Source organism: Salvelinus alpinus, chromosome 12 (genome assembly GCF_045679555.1).
Source record: "Salvelinus alpinus chromosome 12, SLU_Salpinus.1, whole genome shotgun sequence".
In the NCBI taxonomy this organism is placed as follows: domain Eukaryota; kingdom Metazoa; phylum Chordata; class Actinopteri; order Salmoniformes; family Salmonidae; genus Salvelinus; species Salvelinus alpinus.
Window position 1 is genome coordinate 41,144,578 of NC_092097.1, and position 12,206 is coordinate 41,156,783.

A 12,206-nucleotide genomic window follows, 5' to 3' on the forward strand; every position below is an offset into this window, starting at 1 on the left:
CGATAAAACCTGACATTCCCTCTCTCTGACCTTCTCCTCCAATGGGTTTTGAGAAGGAGGCTAGGAGAGAGGACGTGAGGAGTCAAGGAAATACAGTTTAGATCCTCCCATGGAGAGAGAGAGAGTAATACAGACAGTCAAACCTCCAGCACCGCATGGAGGCGCGTCAGGTGCTCTTCCCAACCTTGGCTGTGGATATATCATCCAGATATGCTGCTGCGTACTGCTGGTGGGGTCGAAGTACTCTGTTCATCAGCCATTGGAATGTGGGCGGGGCTCCGTGGAGACCGAACGGGAGCACCCGGTACTGATACAACCCGTCTGGTGTCGAAAACGCCGTCTTCTCCTGGGAGGAGGCTGCCAACGGTACCTGCCAATAACCTTTCGATACAGGAGCAGAGGCTACCGTCCGGTTTGGGCACCAACACGATGGGGCTGCACCATGCACTGTGGGACTCTTCCACGACCCCCATCCTCAGCATAGCCTCCACTTCCTGTTTCACGGCCTCCCTTCGGGCCTCCGAAATCTGATATGGCCTCTTTCGTACCGTTTCCCCAGGCCGGGTACGGATGTGGTGTTCAATGAGGGTCGTGCGGCCCGGCTTCTCGGAGAAGACCGCCGTGTTCCGATCGACGAGCTCCCTGAGCTCTTGCTTCTGGGCCGGGTCGAGGTCCTCATTGCTCGGGACCTCCACTGGTACCGTTGGCGTCCTGGGTCCCGACCCTAACACAGCCAAGGCTGTTCTCTCGTGCCACTTCTTCAACAGGTTCACGTGGTAAATCTGCTCTACCACGCTGCGTAAGGTGGTCGGTTGGGCTTCCCACACCTCCTTGGCGAGGTCTAGTAGGCCGTGTGGCCTCCTCCCATAGAGGGGTTCGAACGGGGAAACCCCAGTGGAGGATTGGGGTACTTCTCGGATTGAGAACATTAGGTGGGGTAGTAGCTGGTCCCAGTTCTTCCCTTCCTGCTCGATGACCTTCCGCAGCATCTGTTTGAGCGTTTTATTAAAGCGCTCGACGAGCCCATCCGTCTGCGGGTGAAAAACGAGGTCCGGATCTGCTTGATCTGCAGGAGGGCACACAACTCTTTCATGAGGCGGGACATAAACCACGTACCTTGGTCTGTCAGGATCTCGTTCGGGATGCCCACCCGACTAAAGAGGTGGAACAGCTCCCGGGCGATTCCATTGGACACTGCCGCCGTAGGGGAATGGCCTCGGGATACCGGGTGGCATAGTCCACTATTACCAAGATGTACCTGTATCCTCGTGTAGTCTTTACCAGGGGTCCCTCTATGTCCATGGCGATGCGTTCAAAGGGCACCCCGATTATTGGCAGGGGGACCAGAGGGTTTCGGAAGTGTGCTTTCGGGTCAGTGAGTTGACACTCCTGTCAGCTGCGACAGTAGTCTTCCACTGCCCTCCTCATCCCGGGCCAGTGGAACCGGGCGGCAATTCGTTCCCGGGTCTTCTCCATTCCCAGGTGCGCCCCCAACAGGTGAGTGTGGGCCAGCTGTAGAACGGTTCCTACGTACCGTCGGGGCAGCAACAGTACCTCTCAAAGTTCCCCCTGTTGGCGCGACACCTGATACAAAAGGTTATTCATAATTTGGAAATGGGAGTATCACCAGTCACTCACCCCCGGAAGTAGCTGTCCATCCACCGCTATCACTTGGGCGGCGGCAGCTTTCAAATTCGGATCCTCCCACTGGGCCGTCCCGAATTGTCCCCTCAGTTGACCCCTCACGGGAGTCTCGTCTGGCACCTCAAAATCGAGGAGGGGGAGGCTGGGCTCCTCTTCCAGTGGTTCCCCAGGGGGTTCGGGTTCCAGCTCCCCCTCCAACTCCGACTCCGGACCCGTAGAGTCAGGTTGGTTAACTTCTTATGGCTGTAAGCGGAGCCTTGAGTACCCTGGAAAGAGGTGGCCATTTCAAACGGCCTCGTTCTCAATTCTTGCTCGTACAATATGCATATTATTATTAATATTGAATAGAAAACACTCTCTAGTTTCTAAAAACGTTTGAATTATGTCTCTAAGTGAAACAGAACCCTTTTTACAGCTCATTTCCTATCCGGAAGTGAGATTTCCAAAAGCTAAGTCGCTCTTCAAAAGCTTGTCTATATAAGGTCATGTCACTTAGGACTGTAGAAACACGTCATACACCTTCCTCTGGGTCTCATGCGGAAGTGAGAACAGAAAGGAGTTGAATATCTCTTTCAGAGAATGCATACACCCTCTTTGAATGAGACGACCGCCATAATTTATTTTTCCTGAGGCGCGAACTCGGACAAGGACTCTCCACCTGGAAAACGGTCGTTCTCGATGAATATGACATCTGGCTTCGATTTTTTTTGATACATGTCACAATATCATCCTAAAGTATGTTTTTTAAATATAGTTTAATTATATTATTTAAATTTATTCGGGATTTTATACGTGATGCGTAGGAAGAATTGTTTTCAAGATGGAGAGGTTAGCACAGGAAGGCCAGTGTGTTTGCTAATTCAAGAGGGAAATAGTTCGTTTTGGATCGAAACAAAGCTGGTTCTGAACAAAAGACCCATTGTACAACATTCTGAATGAAGATCAACAAAGATAAGGACCCAATTTGGGATGCTATTTCATATATATCTGTCGAACTGTGCTATGCTACCGTTTGCCTTGAGTCAATGCTGTTGCTATGTTTGCTATTGTAGTAAGCTAATATGACGATATATTGTGTTTTCGCTGTAAAACACTTAAAGAATCGGAAATATTGTCTGTATTCACTAGCTGTATTCACTTTCATTAGCTATCCACCATATATTTTTCTGAAATGTTTTATGATGAGTAATTAGTAGTTGACGTTGGTGTCTGTATTTACTCTGGCTACTCCCGTGCTATTTCTGACTGTAGCTATAATGGTAGCTATGATGGTAGCAGTAATGTAAAACTGATTTATAGCTGAAATATGCAAATTTTTCGAACAAAACATAGATTTATTGTGTAACATGTTATAGGACTGTCATCTGAGGTAGTTTTTTCTAGGTTATTTAGGTTAGTTCTAGGTTAGTTAGGTTGGCTTTGCATGCTAGCTGCATGCTACCGGTGCTGTGAAAAATGTCTGTCTCTCTTTTTGTATTTGGTGGTGAGCTAACATGAATATATGTGGTGTTTTCGCTGTAAAACATTTAAAGAATCTGAAATATTGTCTGTATTCACAAGATCTTTGTCTTTCATTTGCTATCCACCATATATTTGTCTGAAATGTTTTATGATGTGTAATTAGAGTAGTTGACGTTGGTGTCTGTATTTTCTCTGGCTACTCCCGTGCGATTTCTGACTGTAGCTATGATGGTAGCAGTAATGTAAAACTGATTTATAGCTAAAATATGCAAATTTTTTGAACAAAACATAGATTTATTGTGTAACATGTTATAGGACTGTCATCTGAGGTAGTTTTTTCTAGGTTATTTAGGTTGGTTCTAGGTTAGTTAGGTTGGCTTGTGCATGCTACTTGCATCCTACTTGTGCTGTGAAAAATGTCTGTCCTCTTTTTTATTTGGTGGTGAGGTAACATAAATATATGTGGTGTTTTCTCTGTAAAACATTTAAAAAATCGGACATGTTGGCTGGATTGACAAGATGTTTATCTTTCAAATGCTGTATTGGACTTGTTAATGTGTGAAAGTTAAATATTTAAAAAAAATAGATTTTGAATTTGCCGCCCTGCACTTGAGCTGGATGTTGTCATAGGTGTACCGGTGTCGGGCTTGCAGCCATAACAGGTTAACCGGTGGCTTCCGGGCCGCACAGGCGATGGGTCGTCCCCGCTCTCTTCTTCCGCCAACTCTTACTTTCTTCCTCAACTCGTGCCCCCACAGGGCCGCGAACAGTGGACAATCCCGTCCCACTAGGAGAGGTACCGGCAACTCTGGCACTGCACCCACCATCATCTGACAGCTCCCTTGTGGCGTCACGATGTTGGTCCATACGGTGGGATTCCGTTTTGTGTCACTGTGAACACAGGAAATGGACATCTCCCTACCCCGTCTGGTCTCCTGGTTCAGCAGGCTCGTGGTTATGAGCGTAACCATGCTTCTGGAGACTAATAGCGCTTCCGTGTCGTGTCTGTCAACCTTCACCGGGACCATGGGTGCAGTTGACTCGTGGTGCCCCCAACAGGAGGTGACGTAGTTCACGGCGTGACCCACCTCGCCTCCGGGGCTTGCTGATGGCATCGACTCCTCTCGAGCCCGGCAATTCCAGGCAATGTGCCCCCGGGCGCCACACTGAAAACACCTCCGTTGGTCTCCATCTACCTGGGGGTCGTCGGTGTCGGGTCGGCCCTACCCCCACCGTCTCTCCATGGGTTTGTGGTCCTTTGGCCCTGCCAACGGTCGGTTCGGGGTACACTGCAGTGGGGCTGTCCTTCTGTCCTTTCGGACGGGTCGCCGACTCGTCCCGGCTCCCACTCAGCAGTGGGAGCCGTCTCCACTGCTTCCAGGAGGCCCTCCAAGGTCTGGGGTGCGCATAAACTCGCTACCCTCTTCATGTCATGGGGTAGCGCCCATAAGAAGCGATCCAGAACCACTTTGTCGAGGATGGATAGGGTGGATACGTCGATGAGTAGCCATGCCCTGGTGATGCGCAGTAGGTCGCTCATCTGTGCTCGAGGGGAGGTGTTGGGTACGAACCTCCAGTCGTGGAACCGTTGAGCCCGATGGGCCAGGCTGTACCCGTAGCGGCTGAGTATCTCCCGTTTGAGTCCGTCGTAGTTATCCGCCTGTTCGTCGTTCAGGTCCCAATACGCCTTTTGGGCATTCCCAGAGAGGAACGGTGCCAGCAGACTTGCCCACTGCGGCCTTGGCCATCCTTCCCGTAATGCTGTCCGTTCAAATGTACAGAGGTATGTTTCAAGGTCATCGTCTTCCATTAGCTTGATTAAAAACTGGTTGGGATGTGATCCAGGAGACGCTCCTCCTTGCAGCTTCCTGACTTCCTCAACGACGCTGACGTTTTGTAGACGCTGTTCCTCCAGCGTTCGTTCCTGAACCGCCTGTTGTACTTGTTGGGCCCAGATGAACTGAGCTATCAACTCGTCCATGCTGATACTGTGTAAATGTCAACCCTGATCTGACCACATTATCAGAGTGCCCGTATTCTCCACCACTTGTGGCAGACCAGGGGGTTTGGTCAAGATGTTTACATAGATCAGACACGGACAGAGTATGATTAGCTCGGTTTCAAGGGTGTTTATTAAATAATGAATCAAAAAGATAAGAACAGGTCTCCCCCATGAGACCCTCTCCGGGATACCTTCTCCTGGGCTCCGGGTCTTCCTGTATCCTGTTGGGCACACAAACTCAACTTCCTCGGCTTAGCTCGGGTAACTGTATCCAACCACATGGAAGTCACCTCACTTCCCCTAGTCCTCTTCCTGTGTGCTGTCCTTCTGGCAGCTTTATGGGCCTCGCACAGCTGGTGAGCAATCCGCCCTTGATTACTCAAATTTATAAAAAATAAAATATAGTATTTACGTAAGTATTCAGACCCTTTGCTATGAGACTCGAAATTGAGCTCAGGTGCATCCTGTTTCCATTGATCATCCTTGAGATGTTTCTACAACTTGATTGGAGTCCACATGTGGTAAATTCAGTTGATTGGAAATGATTTGTCTATATAAGATCCCACAGTTTTTTAAATGTTTTTAATCTCAATTTCCATCTACGGACTGAACATACTCTCCTGCAACCCGCCTCACCCAATATGGTACGGATCTGCTATTTTTTACACTTTAGAACCGGAACCCCCATCAGAAGCATGCCAGCTAACAAGCTACTAGCTAGTAGTCAGTTAGCCACTGCTAGCGGTCAGCACCGTTAACTCGGACATCAGCCAGCCTCAGCCCGGTCAATTCCTGCCAGTCTGCACAGCGCGATATCAACCCATATCGGACTGCTTTTTCTCTACCACTATCTCCGGATTCCTACCGCAAGCTCTGAACCTTTACACCAGATCATCGCAGCTAGCTAGCTGCTATCCGAGTGGCTTCTCCTGCCTAACGTCTCTGTCCTGAAGCAAGCGCCAGTTAAACTCCACTGTATTTATATCCTACCATACCCTTGTCTGTACATTATACCTTGAATCTATACTTCCGCTCCCAGAAATCAACATCAACATTAACATTAGAACTCTCCCCCCTAAGTTTGTTTTATTCACTGCTTTAGCACACTCTGCCAACTGCTAGCCGTGTCTGAATCCTGGCTTAGGAAGCCACCAAAAATCCAGAAATTTCCATCCCTAAGTATAACATTTTCCGACAAGATAGAACTGCCAAAAGTGGCGGAGTTGCAATCTACTGCAGAGATAGCCTGCAGAGTTCTGTCATACTATCCAGGTCTGTGCCCAAACAATTCGAGCTTCTACCTTTAAAAATCCACCTTTCCAGAAACAAGTCTCTCACTGTTGCCCCTTGTTATAGACCCCCTTCAGCCCCCAGCTGTGCCCTGTACACCATATGTGAATTGATTACCCCCCATCTATCTTCAGAGTTCGTGCTGTTAGGTGACCTAAACTGGGACATGCTTAACACCCCGGCCGTCCTACAATCTAAGCTAGATGCCCTCAATCTCACACAAATGATCAAGGAACCTACCAGGTACAACCCTGAATCCGTAACCATGGGCACCCTCTTAGATATCATCCTGACCAACTTGCCCTCTAAATACACCTCTGCTGTCTTCAACCAGGATCTCAGCGATCACTGCCTCATTGCGTGCGTAATGGGCCCGCGGTCAAACGACCACCCCTCATCACTGTCAAACGCTCCCTAAAGCACTTCAGCGAGCAGGCCCTTCGAATCGACCTGGCCTGGGTATCCTGGAAGGATATTGACCTCATCCCGTCAGTAGAGGATGCCTGGTTGCTCTTTAAAAGTGCTTTCCTCACCATCTTAAGTAAGCATGCCCCATTCAAAAAATGTAGAACTAAGAACAGATATAGCCCTTGGTTCACCCCAGACTTGACTGCCCTTGACCAGCACAAAAAACATCATGTGGCATTCTGCATTAGCATCGAATAGCCCCCGCGATATGCAACCTTTCAGGAAAGTCAGGAACCAATATACTCAGTCAGTTAGGAAAGCTAAGGTTAGCTTTTTCAAACAGAAATTTGCATCTTGTAGCACAAACTCCCCCAACAATTTGGCCACTATAAAGTCCATGGAAAATAACAGCACCTCCTCCCAGCTGCCCACTGCACTGAGGATAGGAAGCATTATCACCACCGATAAATCTACGATAATAGATCATTTCAATAAGATTTTTCTCCGGCTGGCCATGCATTCCACCTGGCTACCCCTACCGCGGCTAACATCTCAGCACCCACTGCAGCAACTTGCCCAAGCCCTGCATGCTTCTCCTTCACCCAAATCCAGACAGCTGATGTTCTGAAAGAGCTGCAAAATCTGGATCCCTACAAATCAGCTGGACTAGACAATCTGGACCTTCTCTTTCTAAAATTTTCAGCCGAAATTGTTGCAACCCCTATTACTGGCCTATTCAACCTCACTTTCGTATTGTCTGTGATCCCCAAAGATTGGAAAGCTGCTGCGGTCATACCCCTCTTCAAAGGGGGAGACACTCTAGACCCAAACTGTTATAGACCTATATCCATCCTGCACTGCCTTTGTAAAATCTTCGAAAGCCAAGTTAACAAACAGATCACTGACCATTTCAAATCCCACCGTAACTTCTCCACTATGCAATCTGGTTTCAGAGCTGGTCATGTGTGCACCTCAGCCACGCTCAAGGTCCTAAATGATATCATAAGCCCATCGATAAAAGACAGTACTGTGCAGCCGTCTTCATCAACCTGGCCATGGCTTTCGACTCTGTCAATCACCGTATTCTTATCGGCAGACTCGACAGCCTTGGCTTCTCAAATGACTGCCTCGCCTGGTTCACCAACTACTTCTCAGACAGAGTTCAGCTTGTCAAATCGGAGGGCCTGTTGTCCGGACCTCTTGCAGTCTCTATGGGGGTGCCACAGGGTTCAATTCTCGAACCGACTCTTTTCTCTGTATACACCCTCTTGCTGCGGGCGATTCTCTGATCCACCTCTACGCATACGACACCATTCTGTATACATCTGGCCCTTCTTTGGACACTGTGCTAACAAACCTCCAAACGAGCTTCAATGTCATACAACACTCCTTCCGTGGCCTCCAACTGCTTTTAAATACTAGTAAAACTAAGTGCATGCTCTTCAACCGTTTGCTGCCCGCACCCTCCCGCCTGACTAGCATCACTACTCTGGACAGTTCTGACTTAGAATATGTGGACAACTACAAATACATAGGTGTCTGGTTAGACTGTAAACTCCCCTTCCACACATTAAGCATCTCCAATCCAAAATTAAATCTAGAATTGGCTTCCTATTTCGCAACTGTGATAATGTTGCGTCTAGGAGGTAGGTGAAGGAGTCAGGCGCAGGAGAGCAGAGATGTCTGAGAAGCGTACTTTAATTGGCAAGTCCCCCAACACAGGTATGGCACAATCAAAAAAGGTACAACGCCCTCGACAACAGAGAACCCGTACAAACGCACGGAGGAACACACAACGTTCTGACAATAACACACTCTTATGAATCCGTGAAAACAAAAAATGGCATAACCTCACCGAGCACATCACAATGAAAGAATAATCCCGCACAAACCTAGGTAGGCAACAGGGTAAATATATACACACAGAAATTAAGGCAAATGAAACCAGGTGTGAAAAGAACCAAAGACAAAAAAAACTGAAAAGGAAAAAGAGATCGGTGATGGCTAATAGACCGGCGACGCCGAGCGCCGAGCGCCGCCCGAACAGGGAGAGGAACTACCTTCGGTGGAAGTCGTGACAGCAACAAAGCCTCCTTCACTCATGCTGCCAAACATACCCTCATAAAACTGACTATCCTACCGATCCTTGACTTCGGCGATGTCATTTACAAAATAGCCTCCAACACTCTACTCAGCAAATTGGATGTAGTCTATCACAGTGCCATCTGTTTTGTCACCAAAGCCCCATATACTACCCACCACTGCGACTTGTATGCTCTCGTTGGCTGGCCCTCACTACATATTCCTCGCCAAACCTACTGGCTCCAGATCATCTATAAGTCTATGCTAGGTAAAGCCCTGCCTTATCTCAGCTCACTGGTCACCATAGCAACACGCACCCGTAGCATGCACTCCAGCAAGTATTTTTCACTGGTCACCCCAAAGCCAACCCTTCCTTTGACCGCCTTTCCTTCCAGTTCTCTGCTGCCAATGACTGGAACGAATTGCAAAAATCACTGAAGCTGGAGTCTTATATCTCCCTCTCTAACTTTAAGCATCAGCTGTCAGAGCAGCTTACCGATCACTGTACATGTACACAGCCAATCTGTAAATAGCACACCCACTACCTCATCCCCAAGTTGTTACTCATCCTCTTGCTCTTTTGCACCCCAGTATCTCTACTTGCACATCATCATCTGCACATCTATCACTCCAGTGTTAATGCTAAATTGTAATTATTTTGCCTCTATGGCCTATTCATTGCCTTACCTCCCTACTTTTCTACATTTTCACACACTGTACATAGATTTTTCTATTGTGTTATTGACTGTACGTTTGTTTATGTGTAACTCTGTGTTGTTGTTTTTGTCGCACTGCTTTGCTTTTTCTTGGCCAGGTCGCAGTTGTAAATGAGAACTTGTCCTCAACTGGCCTACCTGGTTAAATAAAGGTGAAATAAATGAAATAAAACAGTTGACAGTGCATGTCAGAGCAAAAACCAAGCCATAAGGTTGAAGGAACTGTCCGTAGAGCTCCGAGACAGGATTGTGTCGGCACAGATCTGGGGAAGGGTAACAAAACATTTCTGCAGCATTGAATGTCCCCAAGAACACAGTGACCTCCATCATTCTTAAATGGAAGAAGTTTGGATTCACCAAAACTCTTCCTAGAGCTGGCCGCCGGGCCAAATTGAGCAATCAGGGGAGAAGGGCCTTGGTCAGGGAGGTGACCAAGAATCCGATGGTCACTCTGACAGAGCTCCAGAGTTCCTCTGTAGAGATGGGAAAACCTTTCAGAAGGACAACCATCTCTGCAGCACTCCACCAATCAGGCCTTTATGGTAGAGTGGCCAGACGGAAGCCACTCCTTAGTAAAAGGCACATGACAGCCCGCTTGGAGTTTGCCAAAAGGCTCCTTAACACTCTCAGACCATGAGAAACAAGATCCCTCTGGTCTGATGAAACCAAGATTGAATTCTTTGGCCTGAATGCCTAGCGTCACGTCTGAAGGAAAACTGGCACCATCCCTAAGGTGAGTCATGGCGATGGCAGCATCATGCTGTGGGGATGTTTATCAGCGGCAGGGACTGGGAGACTATTCAGGATTGAGTCAAAGATGAAAGGAGCAAAGTATAGAGAGATTCTTGATGAAAACCTGCTCCAGAGCGCACAGACTGGGGCGATGGTTCAACTTCCAACAGGACAACGACCCTAAGCACACAGCCAAGACAACACAGGAGTGAGCTTTGGGACAAGTCTCTGAATGTCTTTGAGTGGCACAGCCAGAGCCCGAACTTGAACCCGATCAAACATCTCGAGAGACCTGAAAATAGATGTGCAGCAATGTTCCCCATCCAACCTGACAAAGCTTGAGGATCTGCAGAAAAGAAGGGGAGAAACTCTCCAAAATAGAGGTGTGCCAAGCTTTTAGCGTCATACCCAAGAAGACTCAATGCTGTAATCACTGCCAAAGGTGTTTCAACAAAGTAAAGGATCTGAATACTTACAGTTGAAGTCTGAAGTTTACATACACTTAGGTTGGAGTCATTGAAACTCAATTTTCAACACCTCCACAAATTTCTTGTTCACAAACTATAGTTTCGGCAAGTCGGTTAGGACATCTACTTTGTGCATGACACAAGTAATTTTTCCAACTATTGTTTAAAGACAGATTATTTCACTCATAATTCACTGTATCACAATTCCAGTGGGTCAGAAGTTTATATACACTAAGTTGGCTGTGCCTTTAAACAGCTTGGAAAATTCCAGAAAATTATGTCATGGCTTTAGAAGCTTCTGATAGGCTAATTGACATCATTTGAGTCAATTGGAGGTGTACCTGTGGATGTATTTCAAGGCCTACCTTCAAACTCAGTGCCTCTTTGCTTGACATCATGGGAAAATCAAAATAAATCAGCCAAGACCTCATAAAAAAATTGTAGACCTCCACAAGTCTGGTTCATCCTTGGGAGCAATTTACAAATGCCCGAAGGTACCACATTCATCTCTACAAACAATAGTACGCAAGTATAAACACCATGGGACCACGCAGCCGTCATATCGCTCAAGAAGGAGATAGGCTCTGTCTCCTGGAGATGAACGTACTTTGGTGCGAAAAGTGCAAATCGATCACAGAACAACAGCAAAGGACCTTGTGAAGATGCTGGAGGAAACAGGTACAAAGGTATCTATATCCACAGTTAAACGAGTCCTATATCGACATAACCTGAAAGGCAGCTCAGCAAGGAAGAAGCCACTGCTCCAAAACCGCCATAAAAAAGCCAGACAATGATTTTCAACTGCACATGGGGACAAAGATGGTACTTTTTGGAGAAATGTCCTCTGGTCTGATGAAACAAAAATAGAACTGTTGGCCATAATGACCATTATGTTTGGAGGAAAAAAGGGGAGACTTGCAAGCCGAAGAACACCATCCCAACCGTGAAGCACGGGGGTGTTAGCATCATGTTGTGGGGGTATTTTGCTGCAGGAGGGACTGGTGCACTTCACAAAATAGATGGCATCATGAGGTAGGAAAATTCTGTCGATATATTGAATCAACATCTCAAGACATCAGTCAGGAAGTTAAAGCTTGGTTGCAATTGGGTCTTCCAAATGGACAATGACCCCAAGCATTCTTCCAACGTTGTGGCACAATGGCTTAAGGACAAGAAAGTCAAGGTATTGGAGTGGCCATCACAAAGCCCTGACCTCAATCCTATAGAACATTTGTGGGCAGAATTGATAAAGTGTGTGCGAGCAAGGAGGCCTACAAACCTGACTCAGTTACACCAGCTCTGTCAGGAGGAATGGGCCAAAATTCACCCAACTTATTGTGGGAAGCTTGTGGAAGGCTACCCAAAACGTTTGACCCAAGTAAAACAATTTAAAGGCAATGCTAC